Here is a 25,085-nt window from a genome sequence, read left to right on the forward strand (position 1 = left end):
ATGATTGTGAGGCCTCCCCAGCCACATGGAACTGTGATTCCAATTACACCTCTTTATTTTGTAAATTGCCCAGTCTTGGGTGTGTCTTTATCAGCAGTGTGAAAATGGATTAATAAACACCCCTAGAAGTGAAGTTACTGAATCAACTTTATTCAATATTGTTTAGTTTCTCTTTAAAGAGGTGGTACTAACTCTGCAATTTTACCAGGGATGTATACATATTCCTGTTTTCCTACTTCCTCATCTGCCAACAGAATAAATGTGAAGCTGTTATTTTATTTTGCATCTCTCTAAAGGCTAGTATGATTGAACAGTTCTTGGCTTTTTGTTCCTTCTTTTATACTATTTGCCATTTTTTCCTATTGGGTATTTAAATTTTTCTTGTTCATTTTTAAGAGTTCTGTATTTATTCTGAATACAAATCTTCGCTCTATAGATTGCAAATCTATTTTACCACTCTGGTTATCTAATTAATACTAAGAAAATACAGTGCTTGGGATAGAGTTGCAATATCAATAACAGATAACTTATAAAAATGTAAAAAATATTTCTTCTTTGGGCAAAGAATTTTTTTCATTTCAAAGCTGAGCATAAGGCTATAATGTTTATCTGAAACATTATATTGTATATACTTCTGAATATTTTTAAAAGTCTTTAATGTTCACATCTTGGCATCTTACTACTGTTTACAAATACCGCTAAAATTGATTTATACAATAAAAAGCAAATTCCAAGTCTGTTAAGTCTGAGTTTGAAATATCATAGAACGTCAGTGGGATATTCTTCAGCAACTACTTATCTTAGAAATCATTTTATAAAATAAATTCTGTCCTTGGTGACATAATTTGTTCTATGCCTATAGTACTATGGAGAGCTTCATGAGAGATAAATGTATATCTGTGTACATATGTGTATATTTGTATATGTCCAGAGAGTATCTTTATTTTAATCTTACACTCCAATTGATAAATTAAACTTTGAGGAAACTCTTTTTATGGAATGAGTGCAGTATACACATCATGGAAAGTAATTTAGTTCTGTCTTAATTCTTCACTAATTTCCACCAAAATAAATATAGAACAGATTCAGAAAACTGATGCTGAGGACAGACTTAGTGAATCTGTGAACCCGTGGCTGGAAGCCTAAAATATTATTTTGAATTAACCCATTAACTCATTTGAGATAATTCTATCCAGATTTTAGTCTGTATTTATTCAACTGATTTACTGTCTGTTTTTCTTTCTCCCAAATGGGACCCATTACTTCTCTTTAAAGCAGTGTTTTCCATGTATTTTACCATTTTTATTTTTCAGAGTACCTTACATGCTAATTGTTGAGTTATATATCAGGTAGTCCTAGTTACAAAGCCTAGATTTACTGTATGTCCATTTTAGTGAGCAAGTTTGTACATATGTACACATATACATTGTGTCAAAATGGCCTTTTAAAAGGATGGTGATTATACTTTCAGAAGTACCACACTCCTTTACACACTACCATAGATTTATAAGGATTTCCAACCTGAAATTGAATCTCTCCATATGACTGGAAGTACTACAACCAGTCACAGGCCACAAAGCACCCTACCTCATTTCTTAGTTCATTTGCAGCAGTAGAAGGGCTAGATGGTCTTTACTTTGCAAAGCAACAGTAACAAAATGAGGAACTGAGCCTCCGTTTTAGACTTGGACAATCTTGGGTTGGGATCTTGCCTCTGTAACTCGGTTGGGATTTTGATAGAACCACTTAGTAATTGTTAATCCATGTAATAAAATTAGAGTACCGATTTTATGAGATTGTTGTGGGATGAACTGTACTGGCTAAAAGCAACATAAACTAGGTACTGATAGGGCTGTCGATTGCATCTCCCCCAAACCTCCATCAATGTGATGGCCAGGAACTTGTGTGGGCCACAGACTCAAACCTGAACTTCTGCGGAAGATATCAAGAAGGAGAACCCCTCTATTTACTGAAGTCTCTGACTGTGATAACTGAGTGAATTGATATCTTCCAGCAGCCACCGTAGAATCACAAAAGGAGGGCTTGTCCAGGAATTAAACCAACACAAGGAAAGCCCAGACAAAGAGGGAAGGATGGGCTCATGATGTTTGAACCTCTGATCTGTCTATGCCTTGCACCAGCCACACTGCAGGATGCTGTTGCTCCAGCAATTAAATGTCTATTTAGGCTTGGGTTTCTGTCCTCCCTTGGGTTTCTGACATACACAATGCCATCCTAACGTAACTGACATTGATCAGTTCTCACTGTCTCCACTAGAAGCCAGGCACTAATCAGCTCCTACCAATTCCACCGGATGCCAGATGAGTCCTGTGAATTCTAGATGGGAAGATGATTATCTTCCAAAACACAGGGCGTTAGAACATCCACAGGCAAATTTTGATGTCTTCACAGCCTCACATGTACTACCAATTCCAGAATTTTTCCTAAGCATGACCAGTAAGGTCACCCTATACACTTTAATATGTCTCAAGGAATCAGATCTTGCAATGTGTAACAATAGGTAACATTTTATAGAGCCAGATACTCTACAAAGGTTTTTCTATGCTTTACCTGATTCTGCATTTCCAGCCGCTGTGTGTGAACCAATGTGTGGGTAGATAGTTATCTCTCTCCTTTCAATATGAGGAAACTGAAGCTCAAAGAGGCCAAGAACACAAAGCAATAGGTCTTGGGTCATCTGACCACCTGCATTTTTTATCATATTGGTTTGAATCCTAAGAAATTGCCATTTTTGTAGGTCAAATCGTTAAGTGCATATGATTTTCCCTCTACAATGTTGTCTAACTCAGGAACATTTTAGTAACAAGTGACACACACGGACACAAACCAGCCTAAACAAAAATAGAACATTTAATTGCTGGAGCAACGGCATCCTGCAGTGTGGCTGGCGCAAGGCATAGACAGATCAGAGGTTCAAACATCATGAGCCCATCCTTCCCTCTTTGTCTGGGCTTTCCTTGTGTTGGTTTAATTCCCGGACAAGCCCTCCTTTTGTGGTTCTACAGTGGCTGCTGGAAGATATCAATTCACTCAGTTATCACAGTCAGAGACTTCAGTAAATAGAGGGGTTCTCCTTCTTGATCTTCGGCGGAAGTTCAGGTTTGAGTCTGTGGCCTACACAACAAGTTCCTGGCCATCACATTGATGGAAGTTTGGGGAGCTGCGACTGACAGCCCTATCCCTAATAGGAGGGGAGGTTTCCAAAATTAAAGGAGAGTTCTGTTTCTAGAACAAAGGTGAACAGGAGCTGCTCGGGCAAAAATAACACATGGTCTGCTGCACATGAAGCACCCAAATCTACAGAAAATCTAATGCTCTCCCCAATGCTACAGTTACACTTGATTATAGAGAAAATAAACACTGCCTAATAAATAATAAGACAGAGGGAAGTTAGTGAGGTAAAGATCAAGTTAATGATAAACCCAACAACGAACAATCTGGTTAACTACACATTAGAATTGATTTCCTTCTTAAGTTTAAGAAACTTATTCCCTTAATATTGATGACATTTCTGTCCACAAAATTTTAAAAGTTCAAGTTCATCTCTCAATTTCTTACAACGACATTGGAAAATTAAATAATATTCATCTACTGAACCAAAGCCCATTGTGTAACTCAGGTTTATATTTGCATATTTCTACTGTCTCCATTGCCCCAAATTTCACTCAAGCAGGAAACAGAACTGATTTCCTGTCAGCATCAAACAAACTACATATATCTACCCTACAAATTATATTGGCAAAAATAAATAAGAAGGGACTTATTGTGGCCATCTGTAAGATGACTTCAATAACTAGTAAGGCAGAAAGTTGAATTTTTACAATGTGCTTTTGGGAACCATATGAAATCCTTTATAAACCAAAATTTATATTTAGACTTGAAGAGTAAAACTGGGTCCAGACTTCTTTGATAACCTCACTTGTCAATGAGTAAAGGGTTGACCCTTTACCCCAATATGTATATTATTCTTTAAAATAAGTCTTCTAAATATGCACACCATTAGCAAATATATCTTAAGGCACAATATGCAATCAGATAAAGAATCTTTGTTAATAATAGTGAATATCTTTTATTATGTATGCATTATATAATATTATATATGGGATGAGAGGTAAAGAAAAGGGAGGGAGGAAAGGAGAGATTGGGAGAGACTGCTTCCTTGTTTGAGTTTTGGAGGATCAACTTCTTGGTCTTGAACAGATGATCATTATTACTAGTATTGTTTTTTCTTTTATAATATGACTGATGAAGAGCTCAGTAATGGAAAAATGGCTTACTTGGCAGCTTGCTTGTGTTTGCGTTATTACCATTGGCTTCATTCATTGGTTTCTTTTCAGAAAACTTTAAGTTCCTTTTACTATATTGTAAAAGGAGCGTTAATTTAAAATAGATAATATCTGAGGAACCCAGCACACTCGAGCTGTAATGAACGGCAACCTTCTGGAAAGGAGCCGGACTGCATGGGCCCCGCCTGCACCACACCTCAGGCACTGTGCACAGAAACCACCATCTAGTGCAAGCAAAGGGAGCGTGTGGTGTCAACAAATACGCTTCACATTTCATATGCTCAATTTCTCTCATTTTTCAGTGTTCTCACGCTTTCCGCCACACCACAATAAGCTCTCTGGAGCATCACTTCAAGCACACACAGTCCACTGCAGACCACTCGACATGAAGCACACAAGACTTCGGGACAGGGCTGGCCCGAAATTTCGTGGTCCCTGTAGAAGACAATTATGCTCTCACTGTGTAAAACACAACAGTACGACGGTGACACAGTAGGAAAGCAAAGGAGAAAGTTTCAACACGAGAAATCTTACTGATTTGTTTCAAATTGAATCATTAATACTCATATGATACACCTAGAAAAAATGATATCCAAGAATAACAGTCCTATGCCTTAACAACTGTCTTTTAAAAATAATTTTATAAGTATTTTTGCAGAATATTTTAACTGAATTTGCTATTTTCACTCCAAAATTTGTCGTTTCTTTGATCAATGACTAATGATGTAAAGCAAAGTTCTTCATTTAAATACTATGATATCTGGTCTTGCTAAAAATACACCAGAAAAAAAAAATCCTGGGTATCTTTCATTTCTTATTTTTCATAAACCTTTCAAAGGATTAATATAACTTCTGATGAGTATTCTTTCAGAAAGAAAGAATTGCATGGTGCAGACCATATAATTACTAAGATGAAAGATGAAAATTACTAGTAATAGTAATGAAATAGTAAGCGTTGTATTTGTGTGAAAATTAGTAATTTCATTTTACTAAGTAATTTCATCTGTATTCTGATAAAACTTTAACATCTCCATGTTTCGTGGAGGACAAAATGAAGCAATTTCCATTAATGAATCAAGATACATTTCCCATTTTAAAACATAAATGGAGTAAACTGTTGGTAATTAGACTCACAACTATTCAATCAATTCCTATTTTTGTTAAATAATAACACATTTAGGGAGACTTAAGAATCTAACTGCTTCTCTTCTTTTTACAATGGCTCCTGAAATCTCAAAAACGTTTCAAAACGTCTACGTTACCTCCCTAAAGATGGGTATAACTCACTGTCTTATGAACAGAAGTAATTTTTTTAAAATTTCTATCTAAGGTCCTTGAGAAATAGAATAGCCACAAGCAATTACAGCTTCTAGCATTTCAAGACACTCTGCAGAATAACTGCAAAAAATATCAAGATTCAGAAAAAATTATGAATGACTCAGTTTGATTTTCTGCTGATTCAAAATCTCAATAGTATTTAATGGTTAAGTTTACAGATTATTTAATTAGCATTAGGCAAAAGAAAGAGACATTACCTCGCCATGCTTCTGTTTTTCCTACTAAAAGATACTATATAAAAATAACATAGTAAGTACTGAAGAGTTTTAAATATATTTGCAAAAGATTTTTATTTCAACTATTTTGAATTTTAAGAAAAAACGTATAGTTTATATAGTTTGAACATCTGCAATAATAGTGTTTTCGGTGCAAAAAGAACAAATGTAGAGCGCAGCTGACACATTAAGTTCTATTTCAGGGTTCAGTTACAAGTAAAGAAACAGAGGAAAAGGAAAGAAAGGTAAAATTACAGAATGATCATATGTTCCAAAGAAATCCATCATCCAACGTTTTCTGCAGGATATCAGTTGATAGGATCAAAAGATAAAAGCCTCATTTGACAATTAAATCTCCTAAATAGGAAAACATTTTAAGTGCCAGGCAGAATCCAGTTTATAAATGTTCAGATGTGCTCCAGATTCTGTCCTCAGGACATCTAAGTTATGTGTTCTTCTAAGGGGAATCTTAAAAGGAATAATTATTGAAATGATATTATACTGAGTTTTTCCAGACTTTTATTATACACACTAGACTCTTCTGTGGATTATGTTCCCACACTCAACTGACTACTTAATGCTGGTCCTACACTTTTCTTGTCCTGACATCTAAGATGCCTTAATTGTAAAACGGCTTTCATTCGCTTTTCATGTCAAATTCAAATGTGAATAGTCTTCCAGTATTTGCCTACCTTTTACTAAATAATAGAGACCCTGCTTGGCAAAAGGACTGTTAATTATATTGTAAGAAAAATAGCTGAAGAACTTGCAAATAGAAATGAAAAGACTTAAGGAGAACGTTATAGTTATGTTGAAATACCTGAAGGATTGCCAAATGAAAGAGACACTTATATTTATCTTGTTAACTCAAGAGAGGTTGACTGTGACTAATGGATAACAATTTTTAAAAGTAGTTTTTAGTCCAAAAGAAGGCAAAAGACTTGAATGGTAATGGGAGCCCAGAAGTAGATGGGGTGGTCCAGTAAAAAATTAAGCAGAGATTGGTTATTTATGGAAGAAAAATAATGCAGAAATCTCTCAACTGTGAAGAAGTTAATTAATCTAGATAGTTGCTAAGGAATCATTCAACTTTAAGAGTCTTTGATTCAGTAATTTTCTTCTGGTCCCTCATCCCATTTACCTCTGCCTGACGCCATCTTCCATCATACCCTTATCAGATAAACTGTCTTGTAGAGTACTTTCTCTTCCTGTCTATTCACCCTCAAGTTGTCTTCATTTCAGACTCTAATACTCTCCAAACTACATGATCACAAGCAAATTATTTAACTGTTGAGATCTGCAATATCCTATCTACTCATGTAAAGCATTTAGCACAATTCCTGGCACCTAGCAATTACTGTTTGCCATTATTAGCCATTATTATTGTACCCCAACTCGCAAATCAGCATCTCCATGAGGCATCCACCCACTAATCAGACCCAGATTTGGTCGATCACTTAAGAAATTTCTCGCACTCTCGGGCATGCAGCTGTTTTAAATTTGCTTGGAGATATTTGGAGAGAGTAGTGAAATTGCAGTACAGTAGAGGAATCGGGATCCTCGGATGAGAATTTCTCCCTTTAAATGCAGAGGTCTACTGATGTAGCTCAGTCTAGGACTCTTAAGAGATACAAAATGCCCACCTGGAGAAAGAGAACACTGGGTCTTCTGTGGATGGCCCAGGCTTCAGCTGTGTTTACGGCTTTAAGTCAGATCAAAACGTGGCACAAACACTGGGAGATTCCTCCCTGGAAAATAAAAGGAACAATAAATCCAGGTTGAAGACATTCAACAAAATAACTGACTCATACTCCTCAAAATTGTCAGGGACATGAAAGGCAAAAAAAGTGAGGGATGGCTACAATTTGGATGAAATTAATGAGACAGGACAATTAAACTTGATATGGGATCCTGAAATGGATCCTGGAACAGAAAACGGACAATTTGAATACTTGGCAAAATTCTAATGTGGTCTGTAATTCAGCCAATAGCCTCATATCCTCATTCACTTCCTCGGTTTGCTACTTGTACTATGGTTATATAAGGTGTGAACATAGAGGAAGCTGGGTGAGGAGCATAGAAAACTCTCTGCACAATGTTTATAAATTTTTGTAAATAAAATTATTTTTATATAAAAAGTTTAAAATGCAAAATATAATTTTTTGAATTTTTAAATTAATTTTTATAAGATAGATAAAACTGTATGTATTTATCATGTACATGATATTTTGAAGTATACACACATTGAGGAATAGTAAAATCTATTTAACATACACATTATATCACACAGTTATCATTTTTTGGTGAGAGTATTTAACATCCACTCATTGTGTTTTTAAAGAATATACAGGGTGGCTGTAGCTAAACTATAACATTTTTACATTTTAAATCATATGTTAAAATATTTAAAAATATTTTAAAGATCTATATCATCACAAGTACTAATTATTCCTGTGCATGTCTCCCACCCCTTGAAACACAGATACATACATACACACAGCACTGAAGGGAAGAAAAAACAAATTTTGAAACATTTTACATTGATTGCTATGGACTGAACTGTGCTTCCTCAAAATTCATATGTTGAAGCCCTACCTCCTCTTGGGACTGTATTTGGAGACAGGACCTTTAAGAGATGATTGTGGCCTGGCCCTTATGACTTCATTTGACCGTAATTACCTCCTAAGAGAGGCAGCATACCTCTCCTACCCGCTTCTCACCTGGGAACACAGTGAGAAGGCAGCCATCTGCCCACCATGAAGAGTGCCCTCACCAGATCCAGACCATGCTGGCATCTTGATCTTGGACTTCCAGCCTCCAGAACTGTGAGAAAATAAATTTCTGTTGTTTAAGCCACCCAGTCTGTGGTCTTTTGTGATGGCAGCCTAAGCAGACCAATACCTCAATGTATCAGTTTTCTACCGCTGCCATCACAAATTACCATAAATTTAGGGACTTTGAACAACACACATTTATTATATGACACTCTTGGAGGACAGAAGTTTGACATGGGCCTCCCTGGGTTAACACTGTCAGCAGGGCCTTGTTTCTTTCTAGAGGTTCAGGCAAACAACCCATTTGCCCACCTTTTCCACCTTCTAGAAACACTCTGCATTCTTGGCTCATGATCCGTTTCCTCTACCTTCAAAGCCAGCAACAACAAATCACTCCCCAGCCCTGCTCCCATTGTCATGTCTCTCTGTGACCACGGAGGGAAAGGTTCTGCCCTTGGACACACTCATGTATCTAGATGGGCTCACCCTGAGAATCTACGATGGTTTTCCAATTTCAAGAACCATACCTGTGACGGTTAATATCCAGTATCAACCTGATTGGATCGAAGGTTGCAAAGTATTATTCCCGGGTGTGTCTGTGAGGGTGTTGCCAAAGGAGATTAACATTTGGTCAGTGGACTGGGAGGGGCAGACTCACTCTCAATCTGGGGAGGCACAGTCTAATCACCTATCAGTGCGGGTAGAATAAAGCCGGCAGAAGAGCGTGGAAGGACTAGACTAGCTAAGTCTTCTGGCCTCCATCTTTCTCCTGTTCAGGACGCTTCCTGGCATTGAACATCAGACTCCAAGTTCTTCAGCTTTTGGACTCTTGGACTTACACCAGTGGTTTGCCAGGGGCTCTCAGGCCTTCGGCCACAGACTGTAGGCTACACTGTCAGCTTCCCTACTTTTGAGGGTTTGGGACTTGGACCGGCTTCCCGGCTCCGCAGCTTACAGATTGTAGGACTTCACCTTGTGATCATGTGAGTCAATTTTCCTAATGAACTCTCCTTCATACAGTCATCTTTCCTATTAGTTCTGTCCCTTTAGAGAGCCCTGACTAATACAATACCCTTAATTCTATCTGCAAAGGCCCTCTCGCTATGCACGGTGGGCAACATGCATGTTCCAGGAGTTTGGGTGTGGCCATCTTTGGGGCCACTCTCTGACTGCCACTGTGAATCTCTGTTGACACAGAACCTGTCAAGACTCAAACTTACACGACTGTCAGATACAAAACCACTTAGATCAAATCAGGACGATTGGGAACTAACATGTAACTTCCCTGGAACATGAGCACAGAACAGTGCAGCTAGGAATGCCTGAAAGATATACTCTAGCTTGGCAGATGAGGCTGGAGAAAGAAAGAACAGAAAACAGACAAGTTGGTGTTTGTTCACATATCACATGGGCAGGATGTGAGCTGCTGATGACATGGAAGGAGGAGAGAAAACAGAAATCAAGCCATATGTGTCTTTTTCCTTTGGAGCAAGCTCCTTAACTTGGACGTATAAGGCATTCGCTTGAAGCTGTGGATGAGGTATAACTATGAAGATAAAAATATACACTCACCTAGAAAACTTTTTCATCAAAAAGATCCATGTCAGCCATAAAGCAAAAGCAAATATAGACACATCGGGACAACACAAATAGACAAAAATTTTCCAGGAATAAAGCAACTAAAAAATATAAGGGAAGGAAAATTGCATTCACAAGAATAACTCTAATCATGAGGTAACTAAGAATTCAGTTAGTAAACAATAAAGAAAATTATAACAATTATAAAATTCTACCAAGGGACATGGACATGGAGAAAGGCTTCACTGCATAGAGAGATCTACGCCATCCTTGGGGAAGAATGTTCTGGTTTGTAGCCGTGAGGAGGAAGGGCGGAAGCATAGCAATGTATAGAATGGGCAGAGGAAACTTCTGAAGGGAAAATATTCGCGCTTCATCCCTTGGATTCGTTGATGGAAAGGCCTATTTAATGTTTTTAATAATATGAGTCTCCACTTATTCCATGTCTACTACTTTGCACGGAGCTCACATAATTGTTTCCTTGAGCATAACCTGAGATAAAGTAGCCCACACTTTCACATTGTAAAGTGTTCATGTATGAATTCCATAAGAATTTAAACCTCAAGAAAAAGGAATAATTTGTAAATACCCTCATGATACCTACTCCAGTCCTTATGCTGATTTACTGACATGGAAACCCTAGTATTCTAAATTATTCGCCATGGAACAACTAGAAATTCATAGAAATTATTTTCTAATTTAAAGGAACTTCTACCCTACAGTTAGCTGTAGTTTTAATCAGCACAAGTACTGTAGTATTATATAAAAGAGTGAGTACAGATTCAATTTGTCTTGATTTTTTAAATTTTTAAAAAATGTTCCTCATATGAACTTCATTTTCATCCAATTTCAGCTTCATCAATTCTAGGCACAGTTGCTGTATATTTTAGGTTTCTACTTCTCAAGGAAATATGTCTAAAACAATAATTGATCGTTTTAAATGACAAACCTTTGGTTTACAGGTTTCTGACTTCGTATTTAGAAATTAAACATGTTTAGCAATTTATAACAAAAATCATTAACTCTAGATACTATAGTATCTGAAAAAATGTGTTTAAAAATAAAACATGCGAGAAATCATTTTTAATCTTCTTGTAATTTGGGATTTTTCCATATCTGCTTTATCATCTACTGTTTTGAAAAATATATGAATAAATCATATTAGTTGTAAAAGTGTTCACTTAACTCCCTTAGTATTTAAATTTCTCTCTAGCTGTCTAGATATAATCTAGTAGTCAAATTGTGGCATTATTGTTTCAAATATTTTGTATTATATTAATGATTTATTAAGCCTGTTCAACTCTTCATCTAGTCTGGAGAGAACTCCACAGGGCACAGATCACAAAGGAAGCTCGATCATCAAAGCGTGTGTAACACTGGGAAATAAAGGGAAGTTGGAAGCGAGAGAACAAATGTCAGTTCCTGGGAAATGTCAAGAGGTGGGTCCTGATGGCAGGAGTCATTCTCAGCTGAGCGCCCCAGGGCCTGGTCATCAAGCCCTCCATTTCCCTGGCAGAAGAGAAGGTCTTCAGACCCTTCACAGCCTCTACTGAGTATGTAAAATGTGAAAGAAATATAATCAAAACTGTCCTCCAGTGTTGAATCCCATACGACTGAACTAACCCTGTGATTCTTGGCTTCCCAACAGTTTTGTCGCTGAGCCCTTGTTCCTTTCTATACGGTAGAGGAGTATGTTAAAGCTGTTCGGGTAGATCACATCTCCAGACTGTTTTCACTCCAGGAGAGTGGCAGTGCGGCTTCTCCAGGGCTGAGAGCCTGAGTCCAGGTGTGCTTTCGGGCTCTGGGAAGCAACACTGAAAGGGGGAAGCCATCCTTGTTGAGGGAGGGACGCGTTCTCCCATACAGCCCTTACAGGGTTCTTCTTCCTCACTCGTGCCGGAGTGACCAGTGTGATTGAGGCCAGCAGGCCCTTCTCCTGGGCATGGGAGGTGGGGGTGGGACAGCCTCCATTCCACTAGCTCTTTTCTTTTTTTTTTTTTCTTTTTTTAGAGAAACGTCGTGTTTAATGGTAAAGCTTAGCACACTGCAGAACCAGGAATGGCATGGAGTCACAGCAGCATGCACAGGCAGGTGACCCCCACGGAGCCTCAATGGCAAAGAGGATGAGGAAGGCAACCATTCGACAGAAGAGCCCCATGGCCTCAGACAGGGCAAAGCCCAGAATGGCACAGGAGAAGAGCTGCTGCTTGAGAGACAGGTTCCTGGCATAAGCAATGACCAAGCTGCCAAACACCATTCCAATGCCAGCCCCTGAACCAGCCACACCAACTGTGGCTGCCCCAGCACCAATCAACTTGGCTGCTATGTCAATGTGCCAGGAGACAACACTGGTCTGGAATTCCAGTTTGACCACCTGGAGTGGGCAGCTACTGTAGGAAGACTGTTTAGATGAATTCTCTGGGCTATTCAAGAAGGAGGCAGACACAGGCCAGATTAGACCCCAGCTACAACAGCGGTTCCGAGCTGGAGAAATGAGTAATGCCCTGGTGGTCTGCACTGTTTCAGTCTCCCAGCTTCAGCCCTTGGTCTCAGCACTCCAGCTCTTTTCTTCTGTTTACTTTATTGGGACTTTTGCTGCATGGAGGAAGATGGAAATAAAGCTTCAGAACAATACAGTTGAAATAATGGTTATGAGAGTCTTTGTTCCAACAGTTGTCGGGGGGCTGGCGGGGTGGGTGTTCAATTAAGCCATAGGGGCTTAAATTAGGATTTGAGAAAAAATGTACTCTTTCTCAAAGTAAAGTCACACCTCGATGTCCAGACAGGTGGGCCCATTGGCTTAAAGCAGCGGACCCAGCAGTGGTTAAGAAGGCTAGATGTACCATATGACCCAGCCATCCCATTACTGGGTATATACCCAAAGGATTATAAATCATGCTGCTATCAAGACACATGCACACGTATGTTTATTGCGGCACTATTCACAATAGCAAAGACTTGGAATCAACCCAAATGTCCATCAGTGACAGACTGGTTTAAGAAAATGTGGCACATATACACCATGGAATACTATGCAGCCATAAAAAAAGGATGAGATTGCGTCCTTTGTAGGGACATGGATGCAGCTGGAAGCCATCATTCTCAGCAAACTATCACAAGAACAGAAAACCAAACACCGCATGTTCTCACTCATAGGTGGGAACTGAACAATGAGATCACTTGGACTCGGGAAGGGGAACATCACACACCGGGGCCTATCACGGGGAGGGGGGAGGGGGGAGGGATTGCATTGGGACTTATACCTGATGTAAATGACGAGTTGATGGGTGCTGACGAGTTGATGGGTGCAGCACAGCAACATGGCACAAGTATACATATGTAACAAACCTGCACGTTATGCACATGTACCCTAGAACTTAAAGTATAATAATAATAAAAAATAAATTAAAATAAATAAATAAATAAATAGGCATTGATGAAAAAAAAAAAAAAAAAAAGAAGGTAGAATAGCCAAAGCACCCATGTCATAATCCACTTCAGAAGGGAAAACAGACTGGCGTGGTCTGAGGCCGACTGCAAAACCAACTATCTCAGAAGCCAGTACTGCTATTGATCGGTCGACTCAATAGACATCAGTGCAAATCATATACAAGAAACCATGAGTGCTGTTAGAAGCAAATGACTGATTAGAGGAACAGAGCAAGGAAATGCCATTAAGTAACAGATGGGCTGGGCAAGTTGGTTCACACCTGTAATCCTAGCTCTTTGGGAGGCTGCGGAGGGAGGGTTGCTTGACGCCAGGACTTTGAGACCAGCCTGGGCAATATAGTGAGAACCCACTTCTAAAAAAAAAATTTAATTGACCCGATGTGGTTGCATGTGTCTGTAGTCCCAGCTACTCAGGAGGCTGAGGCAAGAGGGTCACTTGAGTCCAGAAGTTCGAGGCTACAGTGAGCCATGATTGTACCACTGCACTCCAGCCTGCGTGACAGAGTGAGACTCTATCTTTAAGGGAAAAAGAGTGAGACTCTGTCTTTAAGGAAAAAAAAAAAGGCAGTAATGAATATACACACAAATATGCAAATCTAAATAAATATATAGGCTCCGTACATAATAGATAGAGATTATTCTCTTGAATACCTGAACTTGCCACCAAGACTTTGGTTCTCAGCAAAGATGAGAGTGGGAGAAAGAGGAAGGTGAAGCCTACACAGGGTAACCTTGTGAGTACCTCTTCCTTCACCCTGATCTTTCCAGCCGGCTCCTGGCTCCTTTTCCCCACCTTTCTTCATGTCCTCCTCTCAAAGAAGTCACTCGCTAGCACCTGCACCATCAGAGGATGTTTCCACACACAATAAAGAGTTGCACAAGTAACATTAGAGTTTTTACTGGAATATATTTTTGAAAAATCTAAATGATTCTGTCTTTTTTTTTTTTTTTTCTTAACACCTTTGTTGTTGGGTTCTTGTTTGTTTTGTTTTCTGGAATTATAGAAAAAAATATTTCCCTGACCTAATGCTCAGGCAGAGTCAAATAAACTACCTTGGAAACATTTAGGGAAGTTAATTACAGAAAAAACTTTTTTTTTCTTTCACTGTTTCGCAGCTATGGGTGTAAAACTAGACCATAGAGAAATGGCCTGCTTTACACCAAGGCATGAAACTGTAGCGGGAGGAAGAGAAGGAGGTGGGAAGTGAGGAGATGGAAGGAAAGCCGATGCTGTAAGACTCCCTCTAACTTATAGGCTGCTCCTCCTGGACACTTACCTTCAGAAATCACTCCATTTTCACACCAACTTTTCCATCCCTAAACCCAGAAAATGATTCCACAGGTGACAGCCCCAGAGCAAGCCCTTCTGACCCCTTTCCAGTCCCCTATCTGTCCCACTATCCTCTTAATACCCTTTTCATTGAATTCCAGAGGGCTTCAGCCCACAGTAAAATGAAATTACAAGTATTAAACCTTGATCTCTCTTGAATATAATTCATTGCAAACACTTGTGCCCTTAATCCTTAGTGCCCAAATAGCATAATTTTTTAAATCCTCTTATTGATACCCTTTTAATTATTACTCCCAGGAGAGAAAAAAAAAATCAGCCACGACCCAGCCACCTCTCACCTTGTCTCTTTATTTTTCCTTTTGTTCAACAAGAATCTCGTGCCTTTTTCTCACATTATCCCATTATGCATGCTCACTGCGAGGTGGCATTCTCATCTGTATGTGACACAATGTGTCATTGTCCAAGGGCTACCTACATCAGCCTCCTCTGGGGAAAAAAGAGCTTTTACCACACACAAAAAATAAATCTGTTCAGATTACCCACTTTAATCATTTGGTTAAGTATAGAGCAATGAGCAACAATACATTTTTTTATTCTCACTAGGGACAGAACGATGTTTAATTAGGCATTTAAAAGCAACTGTTAACTTATACAGACCTCATCACAAATGGTTTTTCAACCAGTTCAGTGATCTGAAACACCAATTAGTTTCAATTCACACTTCTTATTATCTGTCCCTTATTAAACCATTTAGTTCAGAATCTAAATTCCTTTCTTTTCAAGAGTGTTGATGTTTTACTTTGGCTAGGAGGAATTTTTTTTTTTTTCCTTCTAAAAAGGCATTCTGCAAAATGTCTTCCCATATATCTTTTTTTTTTTTTTTAATTAAACAAGCAATGCAGAGCTTCTTTTCCTGAAAATGCTCTTTGTTGATACTGTTGTTCTTAAATCCAATCTAGCCCATCAGAGGCTTCGTGGAGGGCTCTGGTGATTTCTCTTCCAGTGCTGCTTGTCCTGTGAGCATTTGCAACTGCGCCTGTCAAAACTCGGCTCCAATGCTGCCACCTTGATCTCTGGGTAAGGCCTGGCCTCTCCGGGTATCTTCCTCTCAAATGGAGTCACAGCTCTGCAGCTAGTCATCCTGCAAGGGCTCATGGTCTCCACAGCGGATTTTTTTTTTTTTCTCACTTTGAAGTCTAGCTTAAAGAGCATGCAAGGACTATTGGTCAAGGTACTCCAGAGAAACAGAATCCATAGAAGATAGAGAGAAAGAAGCTTTAGAGAATTGGCTCACATGGTTGTAGAAGGGACAAGTCCAAAACCTGCATCAGCCCCCGAGGCTGGAAATTCAGGGAAGAGTGAAAATGTTGCGACCTTGAGTCCAAATTTTGCAGGGAAGCAAGTTGGAAACTCAGGCAGAACTTCTATGTTCAACACTTGAAGATAATTTTTTTCTTTTTCAAGAAACCTTAGTCTTTCCTCTTAAATCCATTGGCTGATTGGATGAGGCCTACCCAAATCACACAGAGTCATCTACTTTAATTCTACTGATTTAAATCTTAATCACATCTAAAATATACATCCACAGCAATGTTAGGATTTATATTTGACCAAACAAAACTGGGCTTTATGGCCTAGCCAAGTTGACACATAAAATCACCCATCCTAGGTGAAGGATGAAGCCTGGGATTTCAACAGCAGCTCTGCCACACACTTCCTCCAAGACCTTCCGTGGCCCTCAGTCTCCTTATCTATGACATGGTTCCCCAAATGGAATAAATGAGAAGAAATATGCCTTTGGGGCATTCCAAGAATGAGGAGCATTTGGTTTGGTTAATAAAACTGGATTTCCTCTTACTGACATGTCACCAATAAAGTACAAAAAGGACATAAGCCACTCTTTGAGCCAATCACATTTAAATTCAGGTAAGTTTCCAACTAGTCATATTTCACTGTACTCAAACAAACCCTATCTGGAAATAGGGTTCAGGTAGATTCCTGTTGATGTGGGGAAAGCTTTGGTCTTGAGAGTCAAAATGGGAATAACATGATAAATTCATTAAGTTAGACAGTTCAAAGTCAAGCAAGATTGTGTTGGACTAGAAAGCTAGTGTATTAATGTGCAATGGAAGTATGGCTGTATGGTGCAGAGAAAACTATAGTAGAAGTCATGTATCCTACATGTGCAATGCTGAATCAGTCACTTGCCCTCTCTTGACCTCAATTTCCTTTCCAGAAGATAGGAAATTTGGACATAATGACTTTAATGTACCTTCCAATTTCAAATGGGAATCTATTAGGATTCTTGTTTTCTTCCTGAATCATTTATATTCATTAGGAGGTATTTGATATTGGTTAAGTCAAATGTTTTAAGCTTTTAAACTTATTAAGGCATAAAGGTAATCTGAAACTTCAAGACTAAAAAATTCTATTTTACTAGGCTCTAGGTCACATAGCATAATAACTATTTATATTAACTACTGCAATGAAATCAGTCAAAAGTTGTATTTTTATATCATCTATTCAAACTTTTTATTCTCAAAAGATCTTATGATTAAATCTTCCTTTAGCCAATTTGGTATCAACTATTCTTTGACAGTGTCTCGGGTGATATAATAAAATATCACTGTTCTTTCTACAATTTAATATTCTTCAGTGGAATACGCTACTTTGTGGGGTTAATGGCCCATGTTATTACATCTTTTTGATCAGTTTAGATCCTTCTCACTATTTTTTACGGCTTGATCTTTGCTTCCAAACTATAATTTCATTAGAGGATAAGAGTTAAAATGGTCTTATTTTTAGAAAAAAAATTCAATAGTGATACATACTTTGTTAAATGAACAACGAATATTTGTTAAGTGGATAAATAAGTAAATTAATACAAATGTATGAGGAAACTCTCCAAGAACTTCAAAGTGCCTTGTATAGGACCTTAAACATATAAGGTACATAAAAAATAGGTTTAAAAGATTAGAGAAAATAATTGCAAGACAAGACGAAAAAAATATATATCCAAGTATTGATTACCCAGCCATATACTCAGCCTTATTTCCATCTTTCTCTCACCTTATCCAATATTCACTCAACACATACTGCTTAAGTATCTACTGTATGTCTGGCACTCTGTTGGCCATGGAAAATACGGCAATGAGCAAAACACGAAGGCTCCCTGCCTCATGGAATTTATACCTTCTCATCTCTCTTCTCAAAACCATACAATAGGGGCAGAAGATAGAGATGATACCTTTATAACAAACTAAAAAATTCAAGAGGTTGGTGGTGGTGGTTGTTGTTTAAATAGCGTTGTTTACTTGATTTTCAACAAACTGCTCAATGGACACTTCAGTTACCAGGCCGCTGTGTTTTCCTTTGAAATACAGAGCCTAAACCACATGGACCCAGTCTGCTTCACCCAGGTAAGACACTTGGGCACCCATCAGCTGATGCACAGCCAACCGTGATTGACAGCATGAGAGAGTCTTTCTGGGTGTCACTGTTAGTAATGACCTCATAGGACTCCCCTTGGGCCTATGAATGACACAGGACAGGTGTACTTCTCAGCAGTCTCTGTGTCAGATGTGGATCAGCCTATCTTCTGGGGCAGCTTCATGCTGTCCTCCAATTTTCTAGCCTTTGGGGGTAAGACATTGCATCCATTGGATTCAGCGTGTAGTCAATCACTCACAAAGTCATTTACTTGACATTGATTTTCTACCCCTTTTTCACTGTCATGTATAATATCTTGGTACCAAAAAGCATGTTAAGAACAAAATAATTGATTCCATGGCTTCATAAATATAGTATCAAAAAGAGATGAAATTCAAACAACTCAATTGAAAAAGGGGTTGAGTGCATGAATAAAAGATTTAGTAGGAAGTGCGGTTGGCATTATTGACTAAAATCAGGCTTGAGGGTTTCCTGTAATTTAAAATGATTTATGCTGCCTAGCAATCATTCATGGAACCCCTACTCTTTGCCCCTTGTGCTAGACCCTGGGAACACAAAGATGGATAGAGATTCAGCCCCTGTTCACTCTGGTCCGCAAACACCAGTCAGATTTTAGATTAACACATAAATCTTTGACTCTTCCGTATGCCAGAAAAATGTAGGCTTTGTAATTATGACTCTATCACTTTTCCACACTTTCCCTTCCAAAAATATAACTATGTTTATATTGAACACTCATTGAAATGTTTAGTTCATAGTCTTCATTCTCTTTTACTAATATTTCCGTTTTCTATTTGAAGTTGGTAATGAATGATTAGTTTTCCTCAGAACATTAAACCAACTATATCTTCCCAAGCAGTTTTAATAACAAAAGAATACTCAACTTGGAGAAGAGGCTTATCACAAAAGTTTTATTGCTAGAAGATTTTTGGCCAAGAGAATTTCCAAGCATATAATTGGCAGGCTTCTATTTTACCCTGCTCAGTCCTGAAGCGATAATGGTTGTCCAGTTATTTCTGTCTGCACAAGAATCCTGCCCCATCCCCTAGCCCAGCATAGAAATGCAGAACATTACTCGTCAGGCCCGCAGCCGCTTCTCCAGATTACATCAGTCAGATGAGACGTCTGCTGATCCTCATCTCAGAAACGGCTCTAGAAAAATGATTCTGAAGACTCTTGATAAGCCTCCCCAAAATTTTACTTATAACTCTAAATATTACACATTTCACTTTTGCAAAAAAGGAAAAGCATGAAAATTCATTAATACGCTCCATTCCACCCCAGGTTCCTCTTTCCCATGTCTATTCATAATCGGACTATAAATCAGGTCCAAAAAACTACAGCCTTCATCTACCAGACGGAAATGTCCTGGGTTAAGCCTAAATTAAATCGTATTTGTTGTAATTCAAAGATATTTTTCTCAGTCTATTATAATACTCTATTTTTCTGTCATCTATTATCTCCACAAACAGCCATGGAAATAGCTTTACTGATACTAAAATGAGCACCCCAACTTCTAGAAAGATTAATACGAATTTATTTGCATAATGAATTCAAATGTTCTTAGCTCCTTCCCTGTCATTAGCAAAATAGAATGGAACAGGGAAAAAAAGATTGATAAGCTTTGAAATGATAATAATTCAATAGGTAGCAAATTATGTCAGCAGCCTGTATCATTTATCTATTTATGCAGTGGGACAATTATTTACTCTGCTTTGTTTCAAAAAGGATTTCAGGTGGCTTCAGTAATTTCTGCAGCGTAATCCATTTGTTGAAAGGAAACTTTTAACTGATAACTTATGAAAGAGTTGGGAAGAAATTTGGACAAATTATATTTAAGACTTTTAGAGCAAATTGCGTAATATTTCACATAGTCAAAAAAAAAAAAAAAAAGAGGATACCCTGGTTGGACAAGAACCAATGGATTATGAAAATGGTTTGGATTCCTTCAAACTTCTGTAATTACTTTCAACTGTGCAGCTTTCCTGACAGTTGAGATTTCTTAGTCAGGCTTCAAAACCATTAGCATTACATAATGCTGAACCAATTAATGCAGCTAGCCAGTGATTCTCACTCCCCTCTAAAACCTTAACACCACAAGGAAATATTTCTTTCCCACTTTGTGCTCATTTGGAGACAAGCATTTAGTGACCCCAAAACCCAGTGCCCTCTTTATCATGCCCTTTGGTCCATTTTTGATGGCCAATGCTACCATTTAAAGACAGCCAATTACTATCTCTTTCATTTTACTCATCAAAAACTAAAAGAAAGAGAAATGAGATGTCTCGTTCATACCAAATCATATACTTTATCAGAGACAGCATAAGAAAAATATAATAAGCCCTGACATTCTGTCTTTCATTCTCTTCATGAATTAATACATTTATTCCTCTAACAATTAATGAAGAATAAACACTGTGACACAAATCTTTTCAATCTTTAGAAAATTCAAACCTCTCTTTCCCATGACAGTTTCATATTTCTTTATCATACATTTTACATTATTCATGGGTAAATAGCACAAATAATATGTTTGAGCTGTATTTTCTTACCACTCCCAAATCTAGGTGTTAAAATGATAAAGAAACAGATATTACCGTAGAAGCCCAAGACTCATCTTTTGACACCTGCTTTTCTTCTTCCATGTCATGCCTGCCCCTCTTCAGGTTGTGAAACCTACTCTGGTTAAACCTAGTTTGGGGTTGGATATGTCAGTTTCACCATAATATCGATGTATGTGATATAACATGGATTCATATTCTTGTGCTATGTCTCCCAGGCATGTGTGTTTTAGGAATAAAAGTCATTATCTGCAGTTGACACAACTGTGTTCCTAAGAGAACAACAAAGTGCTTGTCCTAGCTGGCCTCGCTGCTTTGCAGAGTAGTACATACTGAGAGGTCCTCCCATGATGGATGAGAACCGAGGTCACCCTTTCACTTTGTTTGTTCTTGTTGTTTGTTTTGTTTGTTTCTTTGTTTTGAGATGGAGTTTCACTCTGTCACCCAGGCTGGAATGCAGTGATGTGATCTCAGCTCATTACAACCTCTGCCTCCCGGGTTCAAGCAGTTCTCCTGCCTCAGCCTCCCGAGTAGCTGGGATTACAGGTGCCTACCACCATGCCCAGCTAATTTTTTGTACTTTTAGTAGAGATGAGCTTTCACCATGTTGGTCAGGCTGGTCTTGGACTCCTGACCTCAAGTGAGCCACCCACCTCAGCCTCCCAAAGTGCTGGGATTATAGGCATGAACCACCGCACCCAGCCCACCCTTTCACTTTGGAAGTGATGGTGAGCAGCAAATAACCGGGACAAAGATGTGAAAGATAAAAGTATAAAATACCATCTCTCAAGTTTATGGCCTAGTGGGAGTGAATAAAACAAACAAGTAATTATAGTATGAAGCATAATAATACCGGGGTCAGTAGAGATACAAAGTCATTTAAGATAAAGGAATTCATATTTATCGTGTGACTTCTAAATACTGAGTACCATACATGTGTTTTCGAGAATAATCTTATAATACTGTCTCAAAGAGAAATTATTATCCCCGCTGGAAAAATGGGAAAAATAAGGGTAATCAAGCTCATTTTCCCAAGAGTATGTAACAAACAAATAGCAAAGTCAGAGACTGAGTCATGATTTTCTGGCACGCTCTTTCCACGTACAATGTGCTGGAAACACAGAAGGGGCCACATCTGACCGAAGCAGCTTTGCCAAGTAACTGGCATTTGAGATAGACCTTGGCAGACAGGATCTCAAAAGCCGAGTTGAGAATCAAGAGGGAATTCCAGGCAAAGAGATAGGCTTGAACAAACACGTCTTAGATGGAGAATGTAAGACGTGTTCAAAAGAAAATGTTTTGTCTGAATTTTAGAAAATACAGGATAGTGTAGATGCACTTGGACCTGGACCCAGAATACCTGGGTCCTAATCACCACTAGGTCACTGAGGTGTAAGCCCTGAAATTGGGGTTCAATATTAAGTGCTGCTTTGACATCTGATAAAATCAAGTTTCAAATGACCACAAGTTTCCCTCCCCATTCTGCTCCCACAGGTAAGGTCCCCTAGCCAAAGACACGAATTCACCAGGGGACCAGGCACAGTTCCTGCTTATCTTTGGGTAGTAGGTTTTGGTTCCCTGCCAGCCTGCAGAATTATACATACAAGCCACTCACCCCCATGACCACAGCAAGGACCAGAGCCAAGTCCCCTTCTTGTTACTACAAACCCGCCTCTCACAGGCCCTGACTGTTCACTCTGTTCTTGAACCATTGTGTAGCCCTGCAGACTGTCCACTGTCCTCTTCCTTACGCTGTGAGCATATGTGACAATGACACTGCTGTCTGCCCCCTTTGCTGGGGTCCAGTGTCCCATGTTTGACCATCTTCAAATTCCTAATGTAGGAATTCCTCCCTCCAAACACCGTGACAAGGAGACAAATAACCACTTTTAGCCCTGTGCCTTTGGGGAAGCTGCTTCGCCCCTGTGTGCGCCCGTTTCCTCACCTGCAGAAACACACGTGATCATAGTACCTCTTTCATAAGGCCTCTATAAGTGCCATAGATGTTTGGTGGCTGTTAATCATGGGTGGCCCTGATATGTTACATGTTTTAACATATTTAGTCCTTACTACAAACCTGTAATGTAAATATAGTTATGATCATCATTATCATTTTTTACTACCAATGAGGAATTTGAAGCAGAGAGCAGGGACACAACTTGCCGCAGATCCCACAGCTAAGTGGTTGAGCCATAACTGAGATTCAGACAGTCTGGTTGCAGAGCCTTTATTAGTAGAGAGAGGACTGAGAGGTCCCCAAATCCACCCACTTAATATTGGAGGCAAGGACATCCTGCTTTTTCTTTGCTATTGCACTTACCAAGTTGAATTGTAATTCCTTGTTAATTTTCTGCCACCGTCATTTGGAAGTGCGTTCCCTAAAAGCAGGCACAGAATTCGCTGTTGATTTGATGGAATCTCTAGTCCATTATCTAAAACAGTGCTCAGCCCACTGTGCAGGCCCAGCCACTTCTTCCTGAACAACAGAATGAGTGACTTCTCCATGGCCAGATTTCTGGGGCTTCTCACATTTCTGCTGCTGCTGAGTCTCTGCATGATTTGACTCTGCTGACTGCACTTCTTTGGAAACTAGTCCTGGTTTACAGGGTCCTGAATTATCCCCTTGCATTCTCCTTTGAGGCCTTTTCCACTGGTCCCTGGTAGAATTTCTCTAAAGCTCTGTCCTAAGCCACCTTCTGTCTATCTATTTAAATCCCTTCTCAGGAAACTTGCAGTTATAGTGGAAAGGCTCCCTTTCATGCAGTAGACTTGAAAGTCTGTGTCTTTAACCCTCATTTCCTTCTCCTGCCCTAAATGCAAAGTTCCAACTTTTGTCTCTCATCATCCAACCATCCCCACAAATTCAACTTGCCTAATATGAATTCCTCATTAGCCCCACGCCCTTGTACTCAGATTCTCCCTCTTTTGCCCCATGTTTGTAAATAATGTCAACATTTCCTTCAACATTCAAGTTGAAAACACAGCATGTCCCCAGTAGTTGCAAAGCAGCTGAAGATTTGATGGGCACAGCATTTTCTACCCAGGCTCTCCTACCCTGAAACCCTTAACACAGAGCTTCATTGCCTCTTGCTTCCTTAGACTTATGATTGCCATTAACAGGTTTCCCCACCTCCAGTTTTTCTCTGAATTTTTCCACCCCCACATCACTGCCTGCTTCATCACAAGCCAGAATCTCAGCTCTGAACATTGATGGAGGAGTTTGGGGATCAAATTAGATTTACAGTGTATTTGAAAATGGACCAGGAGATAAGAAAATAAAGACAGAATGCATAAGTGACCTCTCCAAAATGGAAAATGTTGATAGTGAGGGCAAAGAACATGAGAAATTAAGAGTATAAAGAAAGGATGGTGAGGCCGGGCATGGTGGCTCATCCCTATAATCCCAGCACTTTGGAAGGCTGAGGTAGGCAGATCACCTGAGGTCAGGAGTTCTAGACCAGCCTGGCCAACATGGTGAAATCTCATCTCTACTAACAATACAAAAATTAGCCAGACATGGTGGTATTCCCAGCTACTTGGGAGGCTGAGGCAGGAGAATCACTTGAGCCCAGGAGGCAGAGGTTGCAGTGAACCGAAATCGCACCACTGCACTACATACGGCCTGGGCAACAGAGCAAGACTCTGTCTCAAAAAAAAAAAAGAGAGAGAGAGAGAAAAGAAAAAGAAGAGATGGTGGATTAAACAGTGCCATCTGGAGCACAGGTGAGTGGATTCACTTTGGCCAAGAAAAGCCATGCTGGTTCTAGGTTTAGATCTGAAGCAGAGAGGACAGGAGCAATATGGAGGAATTCCGAGATGGAGGGAAAGCTGAAAGCACATTGGTCAGATGACCTTAATTTCTACAATGAAATGAGGTTTAATTTGTATGGTGAAATAGCGAAGGTGTGGGTAGAATCAAGGACTTGAGAAAAGGGGGAAAAAATCTAGTGTAGATAGTTTGGGGAATCTACTGAGATATGAACATGAAAATAACTCTGGTGTATGTGATCTCTTTTCCAAATTTTGAAGCTTAACTTGGTTGGTGGGATAAGTATGATACTCCAGGCCAGTCCTAGTTACTCTATTCAGTTCTCAAACACTCCAGGAAGGCTCTCTATACA

At 39.1% G+C, this 25,085-nt stretch overlaps 1 long non-coding RNA gene and 1 pseudogene across 1 annotated transcript in view; both read right to left on the minus strand.

Annotated features, from left to right (window-relative positions):
* The window catches only part of LOC105485328 (uncharacterized), a 174,888-nt gene extending 166,164 nt beyond the window's left edge, over positions 1-8,724 (minus strand). Inside the window, exons 1-2 of the long non-coding RNA XR_011614597.1 lie at positions 8,581-8,724; positions 7,504-7,608 (exon numbers count right to left, since the gene is read on the minus strand). This is a non-coding gene — a long non-coding RNA (uncharacterized lncRNA). The remainder of the gene's footprint in view (positions 1-7,503; positions 7,609-8,580) is intronic.
* A 2,603-nt stretch (positions 8,725-11,327) lies between these two features.
* LOC105485373 (ATP synthase F(0) complex subunit C1, mitochondrial pseudogene) lies at positions 11,328-23,520 on the minus strand (annotated as a pseudogene).
* Positions 23,521-25,085: the final 1,565 nt, after the last annotated feature.

This window comes from Macaca nemestrina, chromosome 16 (genome assembly GCF_043159975.1).
Source record: "Macaca nemestrina isolate mMacNem1 chromosome 16, mMacNem.hap1, whole genome shotgun sequence".
Lineage (NCBI taxonomy): Eukaryota > Metazoa > Chordata > Mammalia > Primates > Cercopithecidae > Macaca > Macaca nemestrina.